This window comes from Rattus norvegicus, chromosome 19 (assembly GCF_036323735.1).
Source record: "Rattus norvegicus strain BN/NHsdMcwi chromosome 19, GRCr8, whole genome shotgun sequence".
NCBI classification, from domain to species: domain Eukaryota; kingdom Metazoa; phylum Chordata; class Mammalia; order Rodentia; family Muridae; genus Rattus; species Rattus norvegicus.
Genome location: NC_086037.1, coordinates 23,603,279 through 23,626,993, shown reverse-complemented (window position 1 = coordinate 23,626,993; position 23,715 = coordinate 23,603,279). Strand labels below are relative to the sequence as shown.

The window sequence follows — 23,715 nt, the reverse complement described above, 5'->3', positions numbered from 1 at the left end:
CCTTGCTCTGCCCTGTGGGCTCTCACTTCTTTGGCCAAAGACTGTTGAGATCCTGGCTTGCCTCACCTTTCAATAGGCACCTCTGTGAAGTGAGGAGAACCAAAGGGACAGAAGGCTGACCTGCCCCTGGAGACTTGTGTCTCCCCCTCCACCAAAGTGCTTTCCTAAGTTCTCCACTCTGGTTTTAGTTTGCAGGGATCCCAGCAGGTGGCAGGCTTTGCTGAGCCTCCCCTGTGAGAAGGGGACAGTGGTGGGACTTATGGTTGTGGGAAGTCTTTCAGGGAGATGCAGGCTTTCTCAAACTCTCCGACCATCCATCCAGTGCCCTCCCTGGTTCCCATTCCCTGTGTTTGTTGCGAAGTCACTTTTCGCTGTCCTGTGTGACTTTCCCTGCAGACTGGGCTCTCCTGCAGGAGATACTCTCACATGCTTCTTTAAAAGCCCCTGTTCCTCAGATCTAGATCAGCTGTGAAAACAGGCTTCTCCATGCCAGGGTGAGAGCTACCCCTCCCAGCTCAGAGCTGCAACACCATAGGATCCTCTGGCCCCAGTGCTGGGTAGGTCCCATGGAAGAGTTAGAGGATAGCTTCCCTTCTGAGAAGTGACTTAACACAGAAGGTTCACAAGTGACAGTCAACCCCCAAGTATTTCTTCCAGGAGAAAGCACTCAGCTCTCCCCTTTAAACAGTTTAGGCTCCCACATGGCCCAGTTTTGTGATTGGGGAAGATTTTCTGGAGCTTAGTTGGCCAGTCAGAGTGGGGCTACATTCTTTTTTTTTTTTTTTCTTTATTAACTTGAGTATTTCTTATTTACATTTTGATTGCATTCTCTTTCCCGGTTTCCGGGCCAACATCCTCCTAACCCCCCCCTTCTATATGGCTGTTCCCCTCCCCATCCTCCCTCCATTACCACCCTCCCCCCAACAATCATGTTCACTGGGGCTTCAGTCTTGGCAGGAACAAGGGCTTCCCCTTCCACTGGTGCTCTTACTAGGCTATTCATTGCTACCTATGAGGTCAGAGTCCAGGGTCAGTCCATGTACAGTCTTTGGGTAGTGGCTTAGTCCCTGGAAGCTCTGGTTGCTTGGCATTGTTGTTCATATGGGGTCTCGGGCCCCTTCAAGCTCTTCCAGTCCTTTCTAAGATTCCTTCAACGGGGGTCCGGTTCTCAGTTCAGTGGTTTGCTGCTGGCATTCGCCTCTGTATTTGCTGTATTCTGGCTGTGTCTCTCAGGAGCGATCTACATCCGGCTCCTGTCGGTCTGCACTTCTTTGCTTCATCCATCTTGTCTAATTGGGTGGCTGTATATGTATGGGCCACATGTGGGGCAGGCTCTGAATGGGTGTTCCTTCAGTCTCTGTTTTAATCTTTGCCTCTCTATTCCCTGCCAAGGGTATTCTTGTTCCCCTTTTAAAGAAGGAGTGAAGCATTCGCTTTTTGGTCATCCTTCTTGATTTTCATGTGTTCTGTGCATCTAGGGTAATTCAAGCATTTGGGCTAATATCCACTTATCAATGAGTGCATACGATGTGTGTTTTTCTGTGATTGGGTTACCTCACTCTGGATGATATTTTCCAGTTCCATCCATTTGCCTATGAATTTCATAAAATCATTGTTTTTGATAGCCGAGTAATATTCCATTGTGTAGATGTACCACATTTTCTGTATCCATTCCTCTGTTGGGTTCTTTCCAGCTTCTGGCTATTATAAATAAGGCTGCTATGAACATAGTGGAGCACGTGTCTTTTTTATATGTTAGGGCATCTTTTGGGTATATGCCCAAGAGAGGTATAGCTGGGTCCTCAGGTAGTTCAATGTCCAATTTTCTGAGAAACCTCCTACTGATTTCCAGAATGGTTGTACCAGTCTGCCTCCCACCAACAATGGAGGAGTGTTCCTCTTTCTCCACATCCTGGCCAGCATTTGCTGTCACCTGAGTTTTTGATCTTAGCCATTCTCACTGCTGTGAGGTGAAATCTCAGGGTTGTTTTGATTTGCATTTCCTTTATGACTAAAGATGTTGAACATTTCTTTCGGTGTTTCTCAGCCATTCGGCATTCCTCAGCTGTGAATTCTTTGTTTGCCTCTGAACTCCATTTTTTAATAGGGTTATTTTACTCCCTGCGGTCTAACTTCTTGAGTTCTGTGTATATTTTGGATATAAGCCCTCTATCTGTTGTAGAATTGGTAAAGATTTTTTCCCAATCTGTTGGTGGGGCTACATTCTTAATCCATACTCATTCACACAACAGAACATCTTCCTCCCCACCCACGAGGCCTTGACTTGAACCCAGGTCCTTCCAGGACCAACAGACCTGAGAGAACAGATTGCAGCACAAGAGAGAAAAGAAGCCAGAATAGTTTAAACTGGAGAAAACCCCCATATAGGCCATTTACCAACTTTAGGGGTTGTGCATATTGTGGACTTCAGAATCTTAAGGTCAGATTTTTCTGATTACACCTTATAGGTGAAGCTGAAGTCTACTGAGGGTGGGATCATCCCAGGCAGGGAGGGGATCTGACTCTGCAGGCCTGGCCACCCTCTGCATTCTCCCAAAAATAATTTTTAGTCAGCTGTAAATCTGAAGTGAAATTTGTTTTTTGTCAACTCAAACGGTTGACATTTCAAGTCTCACACACCATGTGAGAGACACACATTTATCCACAGGGGATTTGAACTTACTTCTATAGAAATGACTGTGGGCCAACAGAGGGAAAGCATTCTTGCCTTTAGCATTCTGTCTGTATCAGAGACTACATGGACTGGCTTCCTGGACAGACATGTCCAAGCAGACAGACATTGTAATGAGGGAAAACTTAGGCAAGAAATGACCTGGGGACAGTGATTTCAGATTGTGCCTTTAGCCAGGAATCTCTGTTGTCATTAAGGCAAGCAGTCTTGGGCCTGCCAAAACTTGTCAGTATTTCAGGGCTCTTACAACTGCTCCAGGTACTTCTGAGGTGAAAGCCTTTCATTAAAAAAAAAAAGTTTATAGAGCAATATTTCTCAACCTGTGGGTGGCAACTGCTTCACAGAGATTGCATATCAGATACCTTGTACATTATGACTCATAAGAGTAGCAATATTATTTATGAAGTAGCAATGAAATAATTTTATGGAGGGGATCATCACAGTATGAAGAGCTGTATTAAAGGGTTGCAGCAGTAGGACTGTTGAGAACCACTGCCATAGAAGCTGACAGATGGGAGCAGACTCCTCAGCTGAGTAGAGACCCATGCAAGGGATACCGTGTCACACCCTAGAACCCAGAGGCAGAATCTATACCAGGAGTCTGTGGGTCACCTTGTCTTAAATTCTCCCAGGGTCAAGAATAGCATTGATCATCTCAGCAGAGTCAGCTTGCACAGCCACATCAGGCCCATGGCTTCCCTTTACAGAGAAGGATGTGGGTCTGAGTGACAGACAGTGAGACTGAGGGGACCCTGATACTCATTTGCTTTGAGCTGTGGTTTCTTCACCTGTAAAATGGACGTGTTTCTGCTGAATTGGGTTGTTGTGGAGATTAACAGAACATACAACCTGCTCAGTGTCTGCCTGGCATGGACCCTGCTGGTTAAATGGAAGCTGTCGATGATGACGAGATTAAAAGTAGAATTTCTAGCCAGATAGTGTTAGTTGTGGGGCGCCATACAAGTGTTCTAAGCATTTTCTGATTCTAAGACCGCCTCACCTTACAACCTAAGGCTCTTGATTTAAATTTAAAAAAAAAGAATAAATATAAAATACCAATATGAAAAAATCATAATCAGAAATGAGCTAATTCCTGTGAAGTCATTTAGCTTTACATTTTCTGCTTCTATTTCCAAGGCATCTAGAGTAGCACTATCCGAGATCCTAAAGCCTTCTGTTATGGTGCTACCCATTCATTCCTCTCTCCTTGAGGACTTCTCAGGTGACTTACCAGAATCAGATGGCTTTTAAGATTGCTCCCATCAGGTGCGATCTCTCTGTCCATGGGCCTTGCCCAAAGCTGCAGGGCCAACCTGTTGTTTTACAATCCAAAATTCCAGACATTAATTTTACCAATGAAGTTTCAGGAGTCAGATGCTGAAGTCAAGTAAAGCTCCCAACTGTCTTTCCTGATTCACTGACCTCCCAGAAGAAGAGCAGTCCTGTTCCCTCTGAACACTTTCTTAAAAATCCTTTAACTCAAAAACTTTCCATTGGTTTAGTTATCTAGATTTCCTTTCACGTTGTGTCTTGATCTGCTGGACCTAAGTGCACTTTTTACCTTTGCCATAAATGTGTGTGGTAGGTGAGCCATACCGTAATTAAGTCCATGTTTACATGAATAAACAACTCTTGCTTTAAATGTCTGTGCCATGGCCCTGCTATACCACACACTAGTTTTTCAGTAAATAATACATTCTTGGAGATCACAGTGTGATCAAATATTTTGTAACATGACTTAGTAACGTTCCCTCGATTTTATAAATCAATTTCTTTGAGGAGGATTCTGGGTGTTGTCTGTCAGGTCTGAGTGCATCATCTTGGGAATCCCAAGGAACATCAAACTTGGGCTTTTGAAACTGTTGCATATGGCCAACCCGGAGCAAAAACCACCCAGGAATCTACTGATACTTGACACACATTCATTCACCTGCCTTTTTCATATAGTTTATGGCAAGAGGTCACCATTCTTGACCTTGTTTCATTATAAAACGTGGTACTAAATGTAAGAGTTGGGGTCAAGGAGATCACCCCACAAATCACCAAATACCCATCTCAGAAAACCATGTATGGTTTATTGAATACAAAACATCCATGAATTTCAGGACAGAATTAAAAGTCCAAACCTAAGGATAATAGAATAGAAGAGAATTTAGATTTCCAGTTCACAGGTCCAGTAAGCATATTCAGTAAATCATAGCAGAAAACATCCATAAGGTAAAGGAAGAAAAGGCCATGAAGGTACAACAAGCCTACAGAATGCCAATTTAATCATACCAGAAACAATTCCTCCATTAACATAATAATTAAAACACTGAATGCACAGATCAAAGAAAGATCATTAGAAGGGGTAAGGTATAAATAACCAGTAACAAATAAGTTCAGACCTATCTGAATTACACCAGACTTCTCAACAGAGACTCCAAAAGCCAGAAAATCTTGGGCAGATGTAATGCGGACCAAGGATCCTATACCCAGCATAATTCTCAATCACCATAAATGGAGAAACCAAAATATTTCATGACAAAACCAAATTTAAACAATATTTTTCTCTAAGAAAGCACAACAGAGGATTGTAGTAGGGAAACTCCAAGACAATGAGCTAAACTATACCCAAGAAAAACCAAGAAATAAATCATCTCTCAATAATTTCAAAAAATGAAGCACACAATAACCAGAAAAAGAAGAGAAAGCAGCAACTATTGGTCTTTAATATCTAACCAGACCCTCTGTCACCAATCCCCCAGCTCCTAGGGAATAAACTGCCAGCCAAAGTATATACAGGGTCTATGGTTCTAGGTAACTGTGTAGAAGAGGACTGATTAAAGTGGCACCCATGTGGCGGGAGGCCATTGACTATGCTGAGGCCTGTTGCCCACCAAAAGTAGATGCTGGAGTTGTGAGGTGGGAATGGATATGTGTAGGTGGGGGAACACTGTCATATAGGCAAACCTGAGCAGAAATGTGATGTAAGATATGATGAGGGGAGTGTGGAAAGCAGGACAACAGTTGAAATGTAAATAAATAAAATAACCAATTAATAAAAAAATAGCCAAAAATAAAATAAAAAGTGAAAAGGTAAAAGAAAACTTACACCAAAACAAAACAAAAGAAATCCTTGTAGTGGATTGGCCTAATTCTGCTTGTATTTTAATGCTAATATGTAGAACTCAAGACTGGTTAACCTCCAAAAACTGACCCTGCTCCCAGTTAACTGTGATTATAAAGAAGCCAACAGCCAACAGCTGCACAGCAGAGAGATGGGGGAGGTGAGCTTTGAGGGCTTTGCTAGAGAGGATCATGAGGAGGGAAGAAGGAGGAAGAAGCTGCCAGAGAATAAAGGAAGAACATGTGTGATGGAGAGGAGAGAGGAAGAGGACAGCAGCCATGGTTAAGGGAGAGGAGAGCCTGGTCCTGAGGGCTGTCCAAGTGCAACAAAGAGCAGCCAAGATGCTACACAGTCAGTAAGAGTTGAGCGTTATTGTTTGGAAAGTAGATCTGATACCATGGAGGGCAGGCAGCTGCCCAGCTACTGTGCTGATTAAGGCATATGATGAATAAATTTACAAAATATGTATAACCAGTAAGGAGCTCTGTAGAGGATCCTAAAAGGAATACTTTAGTTTGAAGAGAAGGATAAAATACCAGAGGAAACAGGAAATAATGTAACAAAACTAGAACAGTCAATCAAAAGAAGCCAATAAAACCCTCAAAAATTAACAAAATTAAATACATAGGTTTAAATAATATTTGCATGTCACTAAACTCAATTCCCCAGTAAACAGACATACATTTAGCCAGAAACAGGATCACCATCATGAGAGATGTAGAGGATACACTAGGGAAACAGACCTAAGACACAGGTCCCTATAGCAATTCTATGCAGTTTCTCTATCCAGCTGACAGAATAGATTTCAAACCAATCCTGTCCAGAAGATGTAAGGACATTCATTTCATACTTTGCAATTACCAAAAGATACTACAATTCTAAATATATGCATATTAAACACAGCAGTCACAAATTTAAATATATAATTATCAGATAGATCTGAAATTACCCATTAGCTATAATAGTGGTTGTGATTGTTTTTAATAGTCTATTCTGACCACTTGGCAGATCACAGGCAAATAAACAAAAGAGGAGGAGCAGAATTCAGTGACATCATCAGTCAAATGGACCTAACAAACTACACTGAACTATACATATATTTTCTATCAGCCTGTGGATCTGTCTCCAAAATTGACCACGGATTAGGACACAGAACAGCCCTCAGGAAAGATAAGAAAGCTGAAGTAGTGTCATGCATTCTATCTAAGCACAAAGGAATCAAACTGGTATCACACAATAGAAAGTGCAGTCAGTACACACTCTCGTGGAAGGTCAGCAACACAAACAACACACTACTGAAAGGGCCAAGGGAGAAACACATAAGGAAAAATTAAAATTCCTAGAAATGAGTGACAATGAAAACACAACCACCACAGATCTATGCGATACAACATAGTTTTAGGAATTATGTTGCAGTCAGCAAAGCCAGAGCAGTGGACCCATCTAATCCCTTTGTCATGCATCAGAAGTAGAGAATGTGGAGTGTGCCCTGTTGGGTTAATGCCTTGAACTGGCTCACCACATTCCCAATTTCCCTTTGCAATGATAACATATTTTTGGCATTACACATTGGATGTATGCAATTTGCCTTTTGATTTCATAGGGGAATAATTAAGGGATTTCCTGGAGTGTCGAAAAGCACTGTGGATAAACTGTTTAGAGACCGAAAGACTACAGGGGTTTTGGAAGCTGAGTTAATGTATTTTTATGATGATATGTTTAAGAACCTATGGGGAATTGGGAGTGGAATATGGTGATCTGAATGATAATGGCCCCCATAAACTCACATATATGAATGTTTGTTGCTGGTTAGTGGAAATATTCGGGAAGAATTATAAGATACGGATTTGTTGGAGGAGTGTATGGGATTGGGCTTTGAGGTTTCCAAATTCAACACCATCTATAGTTAACACTTTCTCTGTCTCCGACTTGCACATAAGATGTAAGCTCTCAGCCAGTTCTCTAGAAACATGGTGTCCTACCTGCTGCCGTGTACCCCAGCATAATATTCATAGACTCATGATCCTTGAAACTGTAAGCTGAAATAAACTCTTTCTTCTACAAGTTCCCTTGCTCATGGTGTCTCTTCACAGCATAGAAAAGAAACTAAGATTGGAAGGAACAGTTAAGTGAAAAATTTCTCAATAATATCCTGAAAAATAAAATTCAGACATTTACCAAAAGTGTCAGGTACCGAGATCAAGCTGGCTTGACTGCAGAGGTGCAAGAATGTTTCAACACATACAAATGAATAAACAATCCACCACAGAAAACCAAGAACAGGAAACACATGATCACTGCAGTAGAGGCAGACAATCTCTTTGGCAAAATCCCACAGTGATTAATGCAAAAGTCCTGGAGAATCTGGGATATGGAGAAGACATACCTTAACATTATAAAGGCGATATGCAAGGCCAACAGCATCCTAACTGGAGGAAATCATAATGGATTTCCACTAAAATCAGGAATAAGTCACAGATGTTCATTCTTTTCATCTAATTCAACTAGTATGTGAAGTCTTATCCAAACAATATGACAATAGAGAGATGGAAAGGCATGTTAATATGAAAGAAAGCAGTCAGAGCATTCTCATTTGCAGGCGATATGATCCATATATAAAGACCACTACGAAACCACTGGCAAACTCCTATGGCTCATGGACACATTCACTAAAATCACAGTAAAATCAATAGAACTCCTGTATACCAACAATTAATATGACGAAAGAAGCCAAGAAAACAAACCCATTCAGAATAAACATCTTGTAATATCTAAGGAAGTAAAGACTTGTTAAAATGAAATCATTAGGAAAAATAAAAAAACTGAAGAAACCAGAAAATGAAGAGGCCTCTCATTTTCATGTATCAGTATGATTTATATTATTATATCGAATCCTACCAGAGTCATCTACTGGTTTAAATCCATCCCATTATAATCCCAATACAGATCTTCATAGGAATGAAAAAAAAATCTCAGAACTCACATGAAAGCACAACTGAGCAGGGCAGTCAGACACTGCTAACTAATAAGACAGTAAAGCACTGCTGGAGGCATCACCTTTAATGATTTCACGTTCATTTTGGGGAATAGTAAAAAAGAAAAACCAGCATGTTAATATCATGAGAGCAGACACAGTGCCTAATGGAATAAAATTGAAGAGCCTGATATTGGCCTATGTTCTTATCAGCATTTGGGTTTTGAGAAAAAGGAAAACAAACAAACAAAACAAAAAACTCACAACCACCCCTCCCACCACCACACACAAGTGCAGTTTTCAACCTGTGGGTTGCAAGCCCTTCAGGGAACAACCACATATGAGACATACTTTATACATGCTATTTACATTACAATTCAAAACAGTAGCCACCTTACATTTATGACTTAGCAATGAAATAATTTGGTAGTTGGGGTTGGTTACCACAATGTGAAGAACTGTATTCCTTGAGTTGTTCTTGGTCATAGTATTTTTCTGCAGTAACAGAAATGTGACTGTTATATAAACTGGTACCGAAGTGAGTGGAGATGTTTGTGAGGAATCTCTTGATTTTTTGGAGGAGGGTGGGAGACTTTGGATTGGGAAAACTGTTGAATTATTTAAGGAGATCTTAACAGTTCTTTTAGTTTGCCACATGGGAGACATAAGTATTGTGAGTCTGTGCAAAATAGAGCCTCTCTGATGAAACTTCAAAGGATGGCAGGAACTCTATTGGTGACTGGCTTAGAAGCAATTAATATAATTTTGGCAAACAATCTGTCTCTTTTCTGTCTGTTTACTAAGAAGTGACCTGAAGATAAATAAAAAGCTAATTGACTAATTGTTTTGAGCAAACTTCAAGGGGTAGATATCCAGTGACCTTCCTCAAATGGTAGGAATGTGTGTTTGTATTTTCCATTGTTAATGTAGCCAGGACTTCAGTTAATCCCTCCACATTCAGGGTCTGGACACATAGGAAACTGCAAGATCTCCCAGGATTTGGAAAATATCCCAATTGCTGAAAGGTCCCAAAACATGTTGTCACCCCACACACATTGGGAAGCAACTTAAAGGAACATGACCCCCTCATTCTCAGGAGGAAGGGTGGGTGGGTGGTTATTTGTCTGCCGTGGGCTGTAGATGATTATTGTCAGTTAGGGGATTGGTTGCAAGTTCTTACTGGCCATGGTCAGGGAGGAAACAGTAAAGCAGATTCGAATCAGGGATGTCTTTCTTCCTTTCTCTTTCTCTCCTCAATTCTCTGTCTAATGTTGTGGGAAATCAGGAGAAGGGACTAAAATGACAAAATCATAGATCACTGTATCTCTCTTTATACTAGAAAGCAATACCAAGTCTCAAATATTTTAGGATGGCATGGATTTTTGAATGATGATAGAATTTAAAATTGTACTTGCATAAATGATTCAATTCATTTTTAAGACATAAGTATATGCAACTTATTCACAATGTGGTGTAAAATTCTAATTTTATAAAATTACTACTGCACACTGCCGTGGATAATTAAGGAATTCAAGCTAGTACTTTCCAACTATAAATAATCAGTCTTCCAGTCATGTTAGGTACTGCTTTAGTTAGGTACAGAAATAAGCTTGATTTATCTTCCTGTGTATGTTTTTAAAGTTAAGTAGGAAGTAAATCCCTTGGGAAAAAAAGCCACATTTGTCCACTGAGATAGACATTACATACCAAGGTGGTTCTCAAATCCTTTAGAGATCTGAAGAATCTGCCATTTCAGATGTCCTAATAGTTAAAGGCTTTTCACAGTGGGAGAGACCTCAACTCCTGGTAGTGTCCCCAATCTATTCTGAAAAAGATGATGGGCTCTAAAGAACCATTGGGTGAAATACTACCTACTTACCTCTACTGCTGCCAGAAAGCTGTCCAGACTGTGCAGAAGTTGATCATGGGGAAGTCTGTGTCCCACTTTTTGGAAAAAAAAATAGGATAGTCCTTCAAGTGACCTGCTTCAAAGGATTGTTGTCAGAGCTCCTGGCCTAGTGAGTTGAAGGTGGATGCCACAGTGACACAGGAATATTTGCTGACTGACTCCCAGGGTAGCCAACAATTTCTGTCATTTCTTTAGATTTGGAAGCTGTTTGCTCTGAATTTCCTTTTATTCAGGCAACATTTCTCCTCCTCAGATCTTGGATGGGGTTGAAGATTAGATAGTTTAGTCTTAACCTTTTCTTGTTATGAGAATCAGAAAAACAAACTTGTTCACCATCGTGCAGAAATGTGACAGCCAGGAACCTGGACAGGAACAGGGTGGACATGGGAGGCTCAGAAAGCAGGGCTCTATGGACAGTCCACAGCAGTATCAAAACTCCTGCGATAACCGCTCTGGCACCATAAGTCCTGAGAGAGGATGGGGATGCCAGGAGAGTGTGCGTGGTCTGCCCACTGCCTGGGACTTTTAAAAGCTTGTACCACCCCCGAGCACGTAGAAGAGCTTGAGCAGAAAGAGGCCGATGCCCAGAAGCCGCTGCTGTGGTAGGAGGCAGTTATGGCGGTTGGAGGTGGGGGTAGAAGCAGAGGAGGGATGGGAGAAGACTGAGGAGTTTCCCCAAAAGACAAGAACAGACACCATCCTTACTACTCCAGAACCCACGTCAATCCCACCCCACCCCTAAAATGCCCAGTCCACTGCCAAACCTCCCCACGCCAAGCATTCACAGCTTCATCCCCACTGTGCTTATTTCTTAATTTTTTTAACTTATTATTTATTCTCTGTGAACCTCACATCCTGCAGCTCAACTCCATTCATCTGCCCTCCCCTCAGGTCTGCACTCCACCCTTGCATCCTGCTCTAAATCAGAGCAAAAATAATCTTCGTGTGGAAGCTGAATAAAGAAAAAGAAAAAGAAAATTTGTACGCAAAAAAATGTGTCAAATTTTAAGGATGAAAGACATAAACGCTTAAATTGTTTGGAATTAATGAAAGTACATTTGGTCTCAGAAGACTTATTACGGTTAATAAATGCAAGTTATGATAGATAAGGGATACAAAGCTTAAAAAGTGATAGAAAATGATTTAGGTACAAAATTTTAGACTAATATAATTTAGATAATGAAGTACCTTCTCCAATTTTGCAAAATACGAATGGACAGAATATTGTGACAGTAATTCTTACGTGATGCATCTCATAAGTTTTCTTATTTTATCTAGCTTATTAATGTTAAATTAAAGGTATTTCTTGGAGTAAAAGGGGAAATGCTGAGGTGACCTCCCTTTGTACTAAGGTGTGTCAACTTTCAATTGTTAGTTCTGTACTGGCAGTCAGCTAAGTGCTGGCAGGATTTCTCTTGTCATTTCTATGTCCCATCATCAGCTTTGCTATTTTGTGGATGTTTGTCCTTCTCACCAGCTCAACACAAGCTAAAAGATGTATCAGGTGTTGTCTCACTGCCGATTGGATGTAATAAAGATCTGATGGCCAAGAGCTGCGTCAGGAAGTATGTGGGCAGAACTTCCGGGCATAGAGAGGGACATAGGCAGAGGCAAGCTGAAGCAGGAGATTCAGAATAGATATGGGCAGGAAGAGATATGGAACAGACCACGGCAGAGGGGTAAAGAGCTAAGCAGCAGGTGGGTCTCAATGGTAGAAGAATAGGGTTAAATTTTAGAGAAGATGAGGGACTGCCCAGTGAAAGGCCTAAGATTCAAACTATGTTCGAATTCTCCATGTCCCATTTACATCTCAGGCAGCTCTGTGAAAATAGTACCCAATACAGTATTAACATGGCTTTGAGCCTGTGGTTTGGTTACTTTTGGTCACTGTTCCTCAAGACTGCAGGAGAAGGAACAACACACAGGGCAAACACATGAAAACCATGTGCAGCTTAGAGTGGAAAAGATCACTAAGAAGTTTAATGTCACAGCAAAGTCATGTGCTGAAGAGGAGGGTGACATAGTTAAGGAGATGAATGTTATTAACGATAAGCCTCCTGCCTCTGTACTGTAGAGATGTGGAAGGTGTCCTCAAGGCAAGACTCTTACCAATTAAAGTTCCAACTTGGAAAAGGGAGCTCAATAGATTTCGAGCTCCTACAAAGCAAGTGCATAGGGAAGCTGCTGCAGTTGTCATCCAAGCAGGCAGCTGACAGGTCAGTGCACCTCATGTGGCACGGAATTTGGAGGAAAAAAGATTTTAAGATTCAGGATGACATGAACAGGACCAGGCGACTCTCGCATTTATGTTTTTATTATTTGAGGCTTGAATTAGAATGATACTCATAGTCTGATGTTTTTTAGTTTTCTTTCATTATTTTATCTACATTTCCAATTTATCTCCCACTCCATGTTCCTCTACATGGCCCCCTCTTCTGTCCCCCACACTCTCTCCCTATGAGATTTCTCCTCCACCCACCAATTCACTCCCGCCTCAGAGGCCTAAGTTCCAATATCATGGTTCATGAAGCTTCCTCAGAAACAAGGGTCTCCCGTCCCAGTGATCCCAGATAAGCTAGTCCTCTGCTACATATCTACCTGGAGACAAGGGCACACCCTGATTCTTTTATTAGTTACCTTAGTTAAGGTGTCTTCACAGCAATAGAGCAGTGACTGACAGGCTTATATTCACTTTGCATCCCAATTGCTGTCCTTCCTCTTGTTACTTCTCTCCCACAGTTCCTCCCCAATGTCCTCACACCATCTCCTCTGAGAGAGTAGAGGAATATCCCTCAGAGTGTGCATCCACCAAGACACATCAAGTTTTTGTAGGCCTGGTGCACCTTCTCCCACTGAGGCCAGGGAAGACACCTGAGTTAGGGTATCAGATTCCACAGACAGGCAAACCTTTGGGGATAGCCTCGGCTCCAGTTACTTACAACAGTGTATGTAATACTGTATTAAACTTAGTAAGGTTTACTTACCTTCACCTAGCAACTCCTCCTGAGAAACAGTGCTCTGGCCTGATGCTTTTGTTTTCAGCCCTATCTTCCTCTTTCTTCTGTGCTTACCACTGTAACACAGGAGAAGCTTCTAATATTAATGTTGCCAGATCTTTCCGGTCTTGGGGGATAATTCTATTCTGAGTTGTATATGGATGTAATATCTTCTTTACGTATGATGAATGTATACTTCAGGAAAGGACTGCTTCCTTGTTAATATTAAGATCTAATATGACTAAAGGATTCTGATTAATATTCCAGAATCGTAGGCCACCAGGTTGGTATGTCATCACTCACTGAAGTGAGGTGAATTTTATAACACCTTTTGGCCACCCACTTTCAATGTCATTATGTGGTATTGCCTTAGGCTCTTTTCTACATTCCCCTGCCTTTGGCTGAGTATATGTTTGAGGTCTCTCTGTGACTGTGCAAAGGAGTAAGAGCTAGGGCTGGGCCACAAAATAAGAAAGTACTTGTTCATCCAAAAACAAAAACAAAAAACAAACAAACAACCAAAAAAAGCTCTAGGGTAAAATATCGGTGCTAGTGCTGAACTGAACTGCCGGAGGTAATTTTTTAAAGTAAATAACACTATCTTGGGGCTGATAATATGAATCAAATATCCTGCAACATAAGTTTGCAATGTTGCCTGCATTTTATAAATCAAGTCTGACCACCGTTTTGGTTCTTTCCAATCATGTCTGAGTGCATCATCACGGGAACCCCAAAGAAAATCAGAAATGGGTCCTTGAAGCTGATGCACAGGGCCAGTATAGACCTGAATATTACAGAGGACACCTTGATTCTTAACACAAGGGATCATTTCGACATCCCTCTTGTCACATAATTTATGACAAGATGTCACCTTTCCTAACCTTAGCTTCTTTTCCTAAGTGTTGCTGAAGGGAAGATTTGGTGTCAAGAGGTCTGGACTCAGACCACAGGAACACTGAATTCATTTAAATAGTGTAGTTCATTGAATGCACACACCAATACAGTTCAGCCAGAGCAACAGCTCACAACTGTGTACTGGACATTGCTAGGCACAGCTCATTGCAAAATCCACATGGGCTAAAGCACAAGTGCTGGAAATGCTGCTGTCTATGGGCCCTGACTCGGGTCATTTTACACATAGTTGTTCCTATTTTCCTTGAATCTAATGGGTCCTATGTGAAGCTCATAGTTGGGGAACTTGTTAAGATTAACAAACCTCGTAACATACAGAATATAACAGGGTATGTGACCAGCACCACACAGTTCAATGTCAGGTTTTTTTGTTTTTTGTTAGTTTGTTTGTTGGGATCCATGATGTGGAGTATCTCTGATGGCTTCCTTCTAATCCCTTGAAAGGATCCCTGGGGATTGGCCTCAGTACATCACACTTCTTGATGGGGCAACAACACTCAAGGAAGCTTGAGATTGTCATAGGCACAGTATTATGCTACATATACAGAGTAGATAATACTACGATGTTCAGATGATGATATCCATTTGTATGCACTCTTAAGGTGAACCTAAGGAAAGAGAGATCAAGGTCCTTAGAATAGAAAGATCAGTCCCAGTTTTTTTTTTTTTTTCTACCATTCCAAACTGAACGACTGGTAGGGAGAGAATGGTAGATAATCGAGAATTGGTGGATGATGCTTTGAATGCAGGGTGGGTTTCTGTGCTGGTTTTAGACAGGATCTCAATTATCTGTCTAGGAAATTGTCCATTTCCTGAAGATTTTCAAGTTTTGTTGAATATAGGTTTTTATAGTAAGATCTAATGATTTTTTGAATTTCCTCTGAATCTGTTGTTATGTCTCCCTTTTCATTTCTGATTTTGTTAATTTGGACGCATTCTCTGTGTCCTCTCGTTAGTCTGGCTAAGGTTTTATCTATCTTGTTGATTTTCTCAAAGAACCAACTTTTGGTTCTGTTGATTCTTTCTATGGTCCTTTTTGTTTCTACTTGGTTGATTTCCGCTCTGAGTTTGATTATTTCCTGCCTTCAACTCCTCCTGGGTGTATTTGCTTCTTTTTGTTCTAGAGCTTTTAGGTGTGCTGTCAAGCTGCTGACATATGCTCTTTCCTGTTTCTTTCTGCAGGCACTCAGCGCTATGAGTTTTCCTCTTAGCACAGCTTTCATTGTGTCCCATAAGTTTGGGTATGTTGTACCTTCATTTTCATTAAATTCTAAAAAGTTTTTAATTTCTTTCTTTATTTCTTTCTTGACCAGGTTATCATTGAGTAGAGCATTGTTCAATTTCCAAGTATATGTGGGCATTCTTCCTTGATTGTTATTGAAGACCAGTTTTAGGCCGTGGTGGTCCGATAGCACGCATGGGATTATTTCTATCTTTCTGTACCTGTTGAGGCCCATTTTTTGACCAATTATATGGTCAATTTTGGAGAAAGTACCATGAGGAGCTGAGAAGAAGGTATATCCTTTTGCTTTAGGATAGAATGTTCTATAAATATCCGTTAAGTCCATTTGGCTCATGACTTCTCTTAGTCTGTCTACATCTCTGTTTAATTACTGTTTCCATGATCTGTCCATTGATGAGAGTGGGGTGTTGAAATCTCCCACTATTATTGTGTGAGGTGCAATGTGTGTTTTGACCTTTAGTTAGGTTTGTTTTACATATGCAGGTACCCTTGTATTTGGGGCATAGATATTTAGGATTGAGAGTTCATCTTGGTGGATTTTTCCTTTGATGAATATGAAGTGTCCTTCCTTATCTTTTTTGATGACTTTTAATTGAAAATTTATTTTATTTGATATTAGAATGGCTACTCCAGCTTGCTTCTTCTGACCATTTGCTTGGAAAATTGTTTTCCAGCCTTTCACTCTGAGGTAATGTCTGTCTTTGTCTCTGAGGTGTGTTTCCTGTAGGCAGCAGAATGCAGGGTCCTCGTTGCGTATCCAGTTTGTTAATCTATGTCTTTTTATTGGGGAGTTGAGGCCATTGATGTTGAGAGATATTAAGGAATAGTGATTATTGCTTCCCGTTATATTCATATTTGGATGTGAGGTTATGTTTGTGTGCTTTCATTCTCTTTGTTTGTTGCCAAGACGATTAGTTTCTTGCTTCTTCTAGGGTATAGCTTGCCTCCTTATGTTGGGCTTTACCATTTATTATCCTTTGTAGTGCTGGATTTGTAGAAAGATATTGTGTAAATTTGGTTTTGTCATGGAATATCTTGGTTTCTCCATCTATGTTAATTGAGAGTTTTGCAGGATACAGTAACCTGGGCTGGCATTTGTGTTCTCTTAGGGTCTGTATGACATCAGTGCAGGATCTTCTGGCCTTCATAGTTTCTGGCGAGAAGTCTGGTGTGATTCTGATAGGTCTGCCTTTATATGTTACTTGACCTTTTTCCCTTACTGCTTTTAATATTCTTTCTTTATTTTGTGCGTTTGGTGTTTTGACTATTATGTGACGGGAGGTGTTTCTTTTCTGGTCCAATCGATTTGGAGTTCTGTAGGCTTCTTGTATCCCTATGGGTATCTCTTTTTTTAGGTTAGGGAAGTTTTCTTCTATGATTTTGTTGAAGATATTTACTGGTCCTTTGAGCAGGGAGTATTCACTCTCTTCTATACCTATTATCCTTAGGTTTGATCTTCTCATTGAGTCCTGGATTTCCTGTATGTTTTGGACCAGTAGCTTTTTCCGCTTTGCATTATCTTTGACAGTTGAGTCAATTATTTCTAAAAATATGGAACGCTTCACGAATTTGCGTGTCATCCTTGTTTAGGGGCCATGCTAATCTTCTCTGTATCGTTCCAATTTTAGTATATGTGCTGCTGAAGCGAGCACCAGGATAGACATTCTTTATCAGCAGGTCTCAGGGTAGAACTGGATATGTGACCCTGTTCTACAGCACTGTCCAGAGTGGTAAATGCAGCTTCTGAAGAGGAATGCAGGTCTTGCCTCTAGACCTCCACCTTCCAGGCCTGTCTGGAGAGCCTGATGCCCTGGCAAAAGAGACTCCTTCTCTCCAGAGGAGCACTGCAGTCAAATGACATATCAGTGATGAAAACTATCAGTCCACAAAGGCATGCCAGTGAGCCGAGATAGCCTCAGTCATGCACCTCTGCCCATCCCCAGTTCCTCGTGTCAATAACTCAACCCTTTCATGAACTAGATGGCAATACTTGAGGCAGGATGATCAGTAGTTTACTGACCAATCTGGGCTCTATGAGACGTTCTCACTGAAATCAGAGCCAGCAGGAAATTCAGTATGAAAGCTCTTTGTAGCCAAGCTCAACAACCCGGTTCAGAGCCTGGGACCCCACACGGTAGGATAAAGTGACTCCCATGCTTTTTCCTCTACCTTCAACACTCATGCTTTGGAATGCACACCCCTACAATGAGATCAATACACATGGAATAAAAATTAAACATAAAAATTAATGAAGACAATGCAGACAAGGTTTTAAAGGATCCTGGGAGTCCTCACTCTGCACTTCCCTTTCCTTTCCCTTGGGAACATCACCTGCACCAGAGGCTGAGACTTCCTCCAAGAGAGAGAGGAGAGATGCACTGTTCATTCCACTGGAGCTGTGCAAAGACCAGAGCCACCCGCCTTTTTCTGACAGTGGGAGCTGGGCCCAAGTGTGGGCTGCTCCTACTAGAGGCACCACAAGAAGAGGACCACCTTCCTCAAACCTTCCTGGAAGTCAGAGCACTGGCTATGGACGTCCCTCAATCCTCAGAGGACTCTCTTTCAGTGATGGCTCAGAGCCTCTTAGGACAGAGAGGGACCAGAGCTTCCCCCCAAAGCAAGATCCCGGTCTTATCTGACAGGTATGAGGGCTTAGGGATGGGACAGAGGATGTGACAAGGTTACATGTAGCACAGGGGCTAGGTTAATAAAGAAATCAAAGAGGAAAGAAACCTGGAAGATTCCTCATCTGTTCTTTTTGCTCTGTTCGTAGGGATGAGGTGGCAGTGTGGGGTAGAGGACTAGGACACAGCACAGCCTTCTCTGCTCATGGTGAGATTTCTAGGCTGCCTGGTCACTGTGACCAGCATCTTTTCAACTGTGCCATTCTACTACCAAGGCTGACACAACTGGTAGACCATGTAGCAATAGGACTGTACTGACTTAGGCACATTTGGAATCACACAATGATCATGTGTCACAGATGGGTTTCTATTTTTAGAAAAGGATTAAAACAAAAAATATTTATTTTGTCCATCTGAGTGAGTACACTGTCCCTGTTTTCAGACACAACAGTAGAGGGTAGAAGATGAGATTAGAAATGGTTATGAGACACAGTGTGGTTGCTGGGGATTGAACTCAGATCCTCTGGAAGAGCAGTCAGTGGTCTTAACCACTGAGCCATCCCTCCAGCCCCAGTATATTGTATTTTCAATATTGTTTGTTTTTATTTCTTTTCTCACCTATGTCTGTATGGCGTTTCTGTGAGTACAGGTACTCATGTGCCTGTGTAAAGGTCAGGGACAACCTGAGCACAGGTCCTCACCTTCTACCTCTTGTCCATGGCTGTGTATGCTAGGCTAGCCCTTCCCCTAATCCTAGAGACTGTCCACTTTAGGCTCCTGTCTCCCTGTGGGAAGGGCTGGATGACAAACTCTACTGCATCCAGGTTCATGTGGCTTCTAGGGACCTAAACTGTTGTTGGGCTTGTTCAGATGAAAATAAACACCATTTCACAGCCCTGGCTGGGCCAGGCAGCACACGGGACTTTGCTGCTCTTGCAGAAGACTTGAGTTCAGTCTCCAGCACCAGGGTCAGGTGGCTCACAACCACCTGAGACTCCAGGTCCAGGGACTTCCAAGCTGTTCTGGGTAAACCTACATGGCAAAAGCAGGGCTGGGAGCTGGAGGCTTCTGGTGTTGGCTTCTCCCTGCAGTAGGGGGCAAATCATGGGCATGTGAGGTAACATGGATCCCTGTAATTCTACAAAGTGCAGAAGCTCCTGATGTCCCTCATGGTGCCCTAGAGCCTGTCCACCACACATGGAGGCTTCAGGAACATGGCCTTTTCCTGACCTGTGTGCACTCTGCATCCTCACTCTCTACCCCCTGCTTTTTGGGGTTGGAAGTCTCAGGTGTAGGAGGTGCCTACCATAGGCCTCTTCTCTCAGCATTTCAGCATTTTACCCACTTGACCTTCACCAAGCATCCTTTGCTCTACACAGTTACCTCAGCCTGTGACCCTCATCCTCCAGACTCTTGTGAAGCAAACACCCATGGGTGTGTAGCTCTCATAGTTAGCCAGGCTAAAGGGGAAGGCAGCAAATCCTTCATGAACTCTACAGCTCCTGAGGCCTAGGAAAATGTCTATACCGGGGCTAAATTCATGCGCCCTGTAAGACTACATTTTTCCTTTAAACAGAAGGATGTGTGGTGGTGGTGGCACAGGCCTTTGATCCTAACACTTGGGAGGCAGAGGCAGACAGATTTCTGAATTCAAGGCAGCTTCCTCTACAGAGCTAATTCCAGGTCAGCTACACAAAAATCAACACTGTCTCCAAGAGTAAAACAAAAAGAGAAAGAAAGAAAGAAAGAAAGAAAGAAAGAAAGAAAGAAAGAAAGAAAGAAAGAAAGTTAGGAAGGAAGGAAGAAAGAAGTGAAAGAAAGAAAGGAAGGAAGGAAGGAAGGAAGGAAGGATTCATATATTGTATACAATGAGATGCCTGCCTGTCTATACCTGAACCACCATGTTAACTATAACTCTTGTCACATCTGTATTAATTCAAATACTGAAGGCCAAATGGTTAAATCTTAATGACTATACAATTGGGGGGTGGTGCTGAACAGATAGTTGGTTTAGTGGCTAAGAGCAGAAGACCAAGGTTCAGTTCCCAGTGTCCACATGGTGGCTCCTATTAACCTGTAATTGCAATTCTAGGGAATCAGTCTGGACTTCACGGGCACCACACATACCACATGGTGCACAAGCATTTATTAGGTGAAACACTCAGGCCCATAAAAATAAGTAAATAAAATATATGGTTAACAGACACTGTGATTCAGGAAGTTCTTAGTGACTTTGGTTATCATTTCTCTCTCCCAGAGACCTGTCTTCCTCATGCTCAGCCTCCCTGGCTTCTAGTACATTTCCTAGCTCTGTGGAGCATGAAGTACTCAACACCATAAGCCAAGCATTGCAAAGCCATCTGCACCTTCACTGCTACACCTTCTCCATGGCTGTGTCTAAAGGGAGAGACTTGGAATCTCACAGATGCAAGGCCAAACCTCTTGGGCTATGTGAGCCCAGCCACCCAATAGTCAGATCTACTCCTGTCCTTGGCTATGGCATGAGGCTCTTAAGACAAATTAATCTGAAGGATCTCAACAGCTATGCTGTTAGACCTCTCATTGCTCTGCCCGACCTACAAGCTCCTTTCCTGGCTCAAATTCACACCCGAACTCCTCTCCTGCCTCAGCCACCATCAGCTCTTCTACTCCTCTCCACCTGTGCTCTGAATAATCCACACTAAGGTGGACGTTAACCTCTTGTGGACCTCCAGATGTATGCTTGTGATTACTCTTCATTGGCTGTTTTGTATAGGTAGGCGGGTTCTTCTAGTCTCATGCAGAAAGCTGCTCACACATTTTGGATCTTACAACACCCTCTTGATTGAGAATCCTGACTAATGACTGACTGAGCCTTCCATCCCTGAAGCCACCCTCTGTCTCCTAGTCCAAGATGAGAATCCCCACCCTAACCCCAGGGTGTCCAGTTTCATCTCAGAAGCTAGACTCTGCACTGCCCATTACCTTTTGTTTCTCTGCCTCTAATTCTGTTAAATCGTTCCTCTCTTCTTTAAAACAAATTCATTTTGTTGTTTATTTTTTGAGACAGGGTTTCTCTGTTTGGCCCTGGCTATTCTGACAGGCTCTCTGTAGATCAGACTTGTCAGGAAACCAGATATCTGCCTGCCTCGGCCTCTTAAACACTGGGATTACTGGATTGTGCCAGCATGTTTAATTAAAAATTATTTAGTGGCAGTGCATGTTGGCCCATGCCTTTAATTCCATGGGTTGGGAGGTAGAGGCATTGTGAGTTCCAGGACAGCCAGGGCTATAAATTAACACCTTGTCTCAAAGAAAACAAGCCAAAAATGAAACAAAAATGTTGCAATATGGTCTTAGGTATGTAACTGAGTCTGTTCTTGAACTCTGAATCCTCCCACTTTCACTCAGGTGCTAATCAGCAGGCTTCTGTCTTGACTTTCACTGTGCACTCAGGGCTGCCAGGACTGTTACCTCTCCCAGTGTAACTCCTGACTCTCTCATCCCCATCATCACAAAACTCCTGCTAAGAATTAAGGAAACCTGAATTCTAAGGAACAGTCGGAGCTCCAGTATTTCCAAAGCTCACTCTAATACAGATGGATCCTATGCTACAGTAAAATGGTCACAGCTGGAGGTCTTAATTCCAGGACTTGGGACAGAGGGGTTGGAGGATCTTGAATTCAAGGTTATTTTTATGTTACATTGTTGCTCAAAGCGAGTTGGGCTGCTACAAGATACCCTGTCTCAAAACTATACCAAACACACCTAAAATGAAACAGAGGAGTTTGAGTGGGCACAGATGGGAAAGCTCGGCACTTTATGGCTAAGCCACCTGCTGCCAGCACCAAAGTCCATGCACAGCCCCAATTCTGAGCTGTGTCTGGGACCCCACTTAGGAGCACGCACCAAAGTAGCTCAGATCCAGGGCTTTTGGTCTAAGAGGAATTCAGGCAGGCACACTTTGGATGCCAGTTCTCCAGCTCAACTGCCTGTCAGCCCAGGATCTGGTCTTAGTCATGGCTTGGCATCCCTAAATTCCTCCCAGCTGTGCTCTGAACTCACCCTGTGCCCCGTTTTGATGAATCTGCCATTCTCCATGGGAGTAGCCTCAAGAAGTCCCTCACATCTGAAGCACCACTCTGAGTGCACTAAATACTGCAGGGAACGGCCGTGGCCAGCAGAGCACCCACCCCTTTCAGCTGTAGAAGATTTAGCTCTAGAGTGAGCACTGCTGTGCATTGTGGAACTTAAGCAGTATTCCAGCCTTGGCCTGGGAAGAGCCGTTGACACCCACACTTTCTGGGGTGACATTGTCTCCTGAGGATAGAGTCAGGTCAGGAGCAGCAACTGATGTTCACAAGAGACAAACTTTCTTCACCACCTGCCCATGCTGGCCCTAGGATCTGGGCTTTTTGGGTGACATGAGTGCTGAGCCCCCCAGGTAGATGGGTTTTCAGGGGTCAGGTGGTTATTGTCACCAAAGGTATCCACAAGGATAAGTCATACTGTACTAATTCCCATATTAGATCCCTTCTCATGGGTCACACAGGTCGTGCTGGGTCCTAAATGTGGACCCAGGTTCCTGGCACTTTTGAGGAGACTGGTCAGGGCGCAGGCTTCATGACATTTTGTTTGAATTATTTTGGGGGATTTTATTTTTACTGTTGGGGGCAAACCTAGTGCTGCCATGTGCTGGGAAAAGGCTTTGCCACAGCTGTAGATCATCCCTAATTATAAACTCCTAAATTCTCCCAATCCTGGAACTTTCTAGGTCCCTCACAGGATGCAACCTTTGGGGGATTCCTCACATAGAATCATGGGGTGGATTGCATCCCAAAGAGAGACAGTGGGAAATGTTCCCCAGTGTCTGCCTTTGGCTGTGGTGATGAGAGTGGATGTAGTGACCAGTGGATGGCAGGGCCCATGTGAAACCCTTTTGGTTTCCACTTGAGTGGAACCTTCACCATGCCTTTTTTTTTTTTCTTGAAACACAGGTTGGCCTGGAACTTACAGTCTTCCATCACTCTGACTCAGTTTCCCATGACTGGGATCACAGGCTTAAATTACTATGCCCATCTTTCTTTTTTTGTATTTATAAATCTTCTAAAACCCAGAAGGATCTAGAATTTAAAATTTTGCGGTCCAAGGCATTTCCAACAGTGGATTCTTGACCTAGGAGTGTCCAGACCAGTGTTTATTGTGTGGCTACTTCATTCCCATAACAGCTTATGTTTGACAAAGAGTTCCAAGGTGTGATGTCACTGGGCATCAGGC

At 42.5% G+C, this 23,715-nt stretch overlaps 1 protein-coding gene and 1 non-coding gene across 2 annotated transcripts in view; one reads left to right on the top strand and one right to left on the bottom strand.

Annotated features, from left to right (window-relative positions):
* The window catches only part of LOC134483260 (disks large homolog 5-like), a 664,485-nt gene that overhangs the window by 592,737 nt on the left and 48,033 nt on the right, over nt 1–23,715 (top strand). The window lies entirely within an intron of this gene.
* Nucleotides 17,381–17,487, bottom strand: LOC134483714 (U6 spliceosomal RNA). The gene has a single exon (XR_010060598.1). It is a non-coding gene; the product is annotated as a U6 spliceosomal RNA (small nuclear RNA).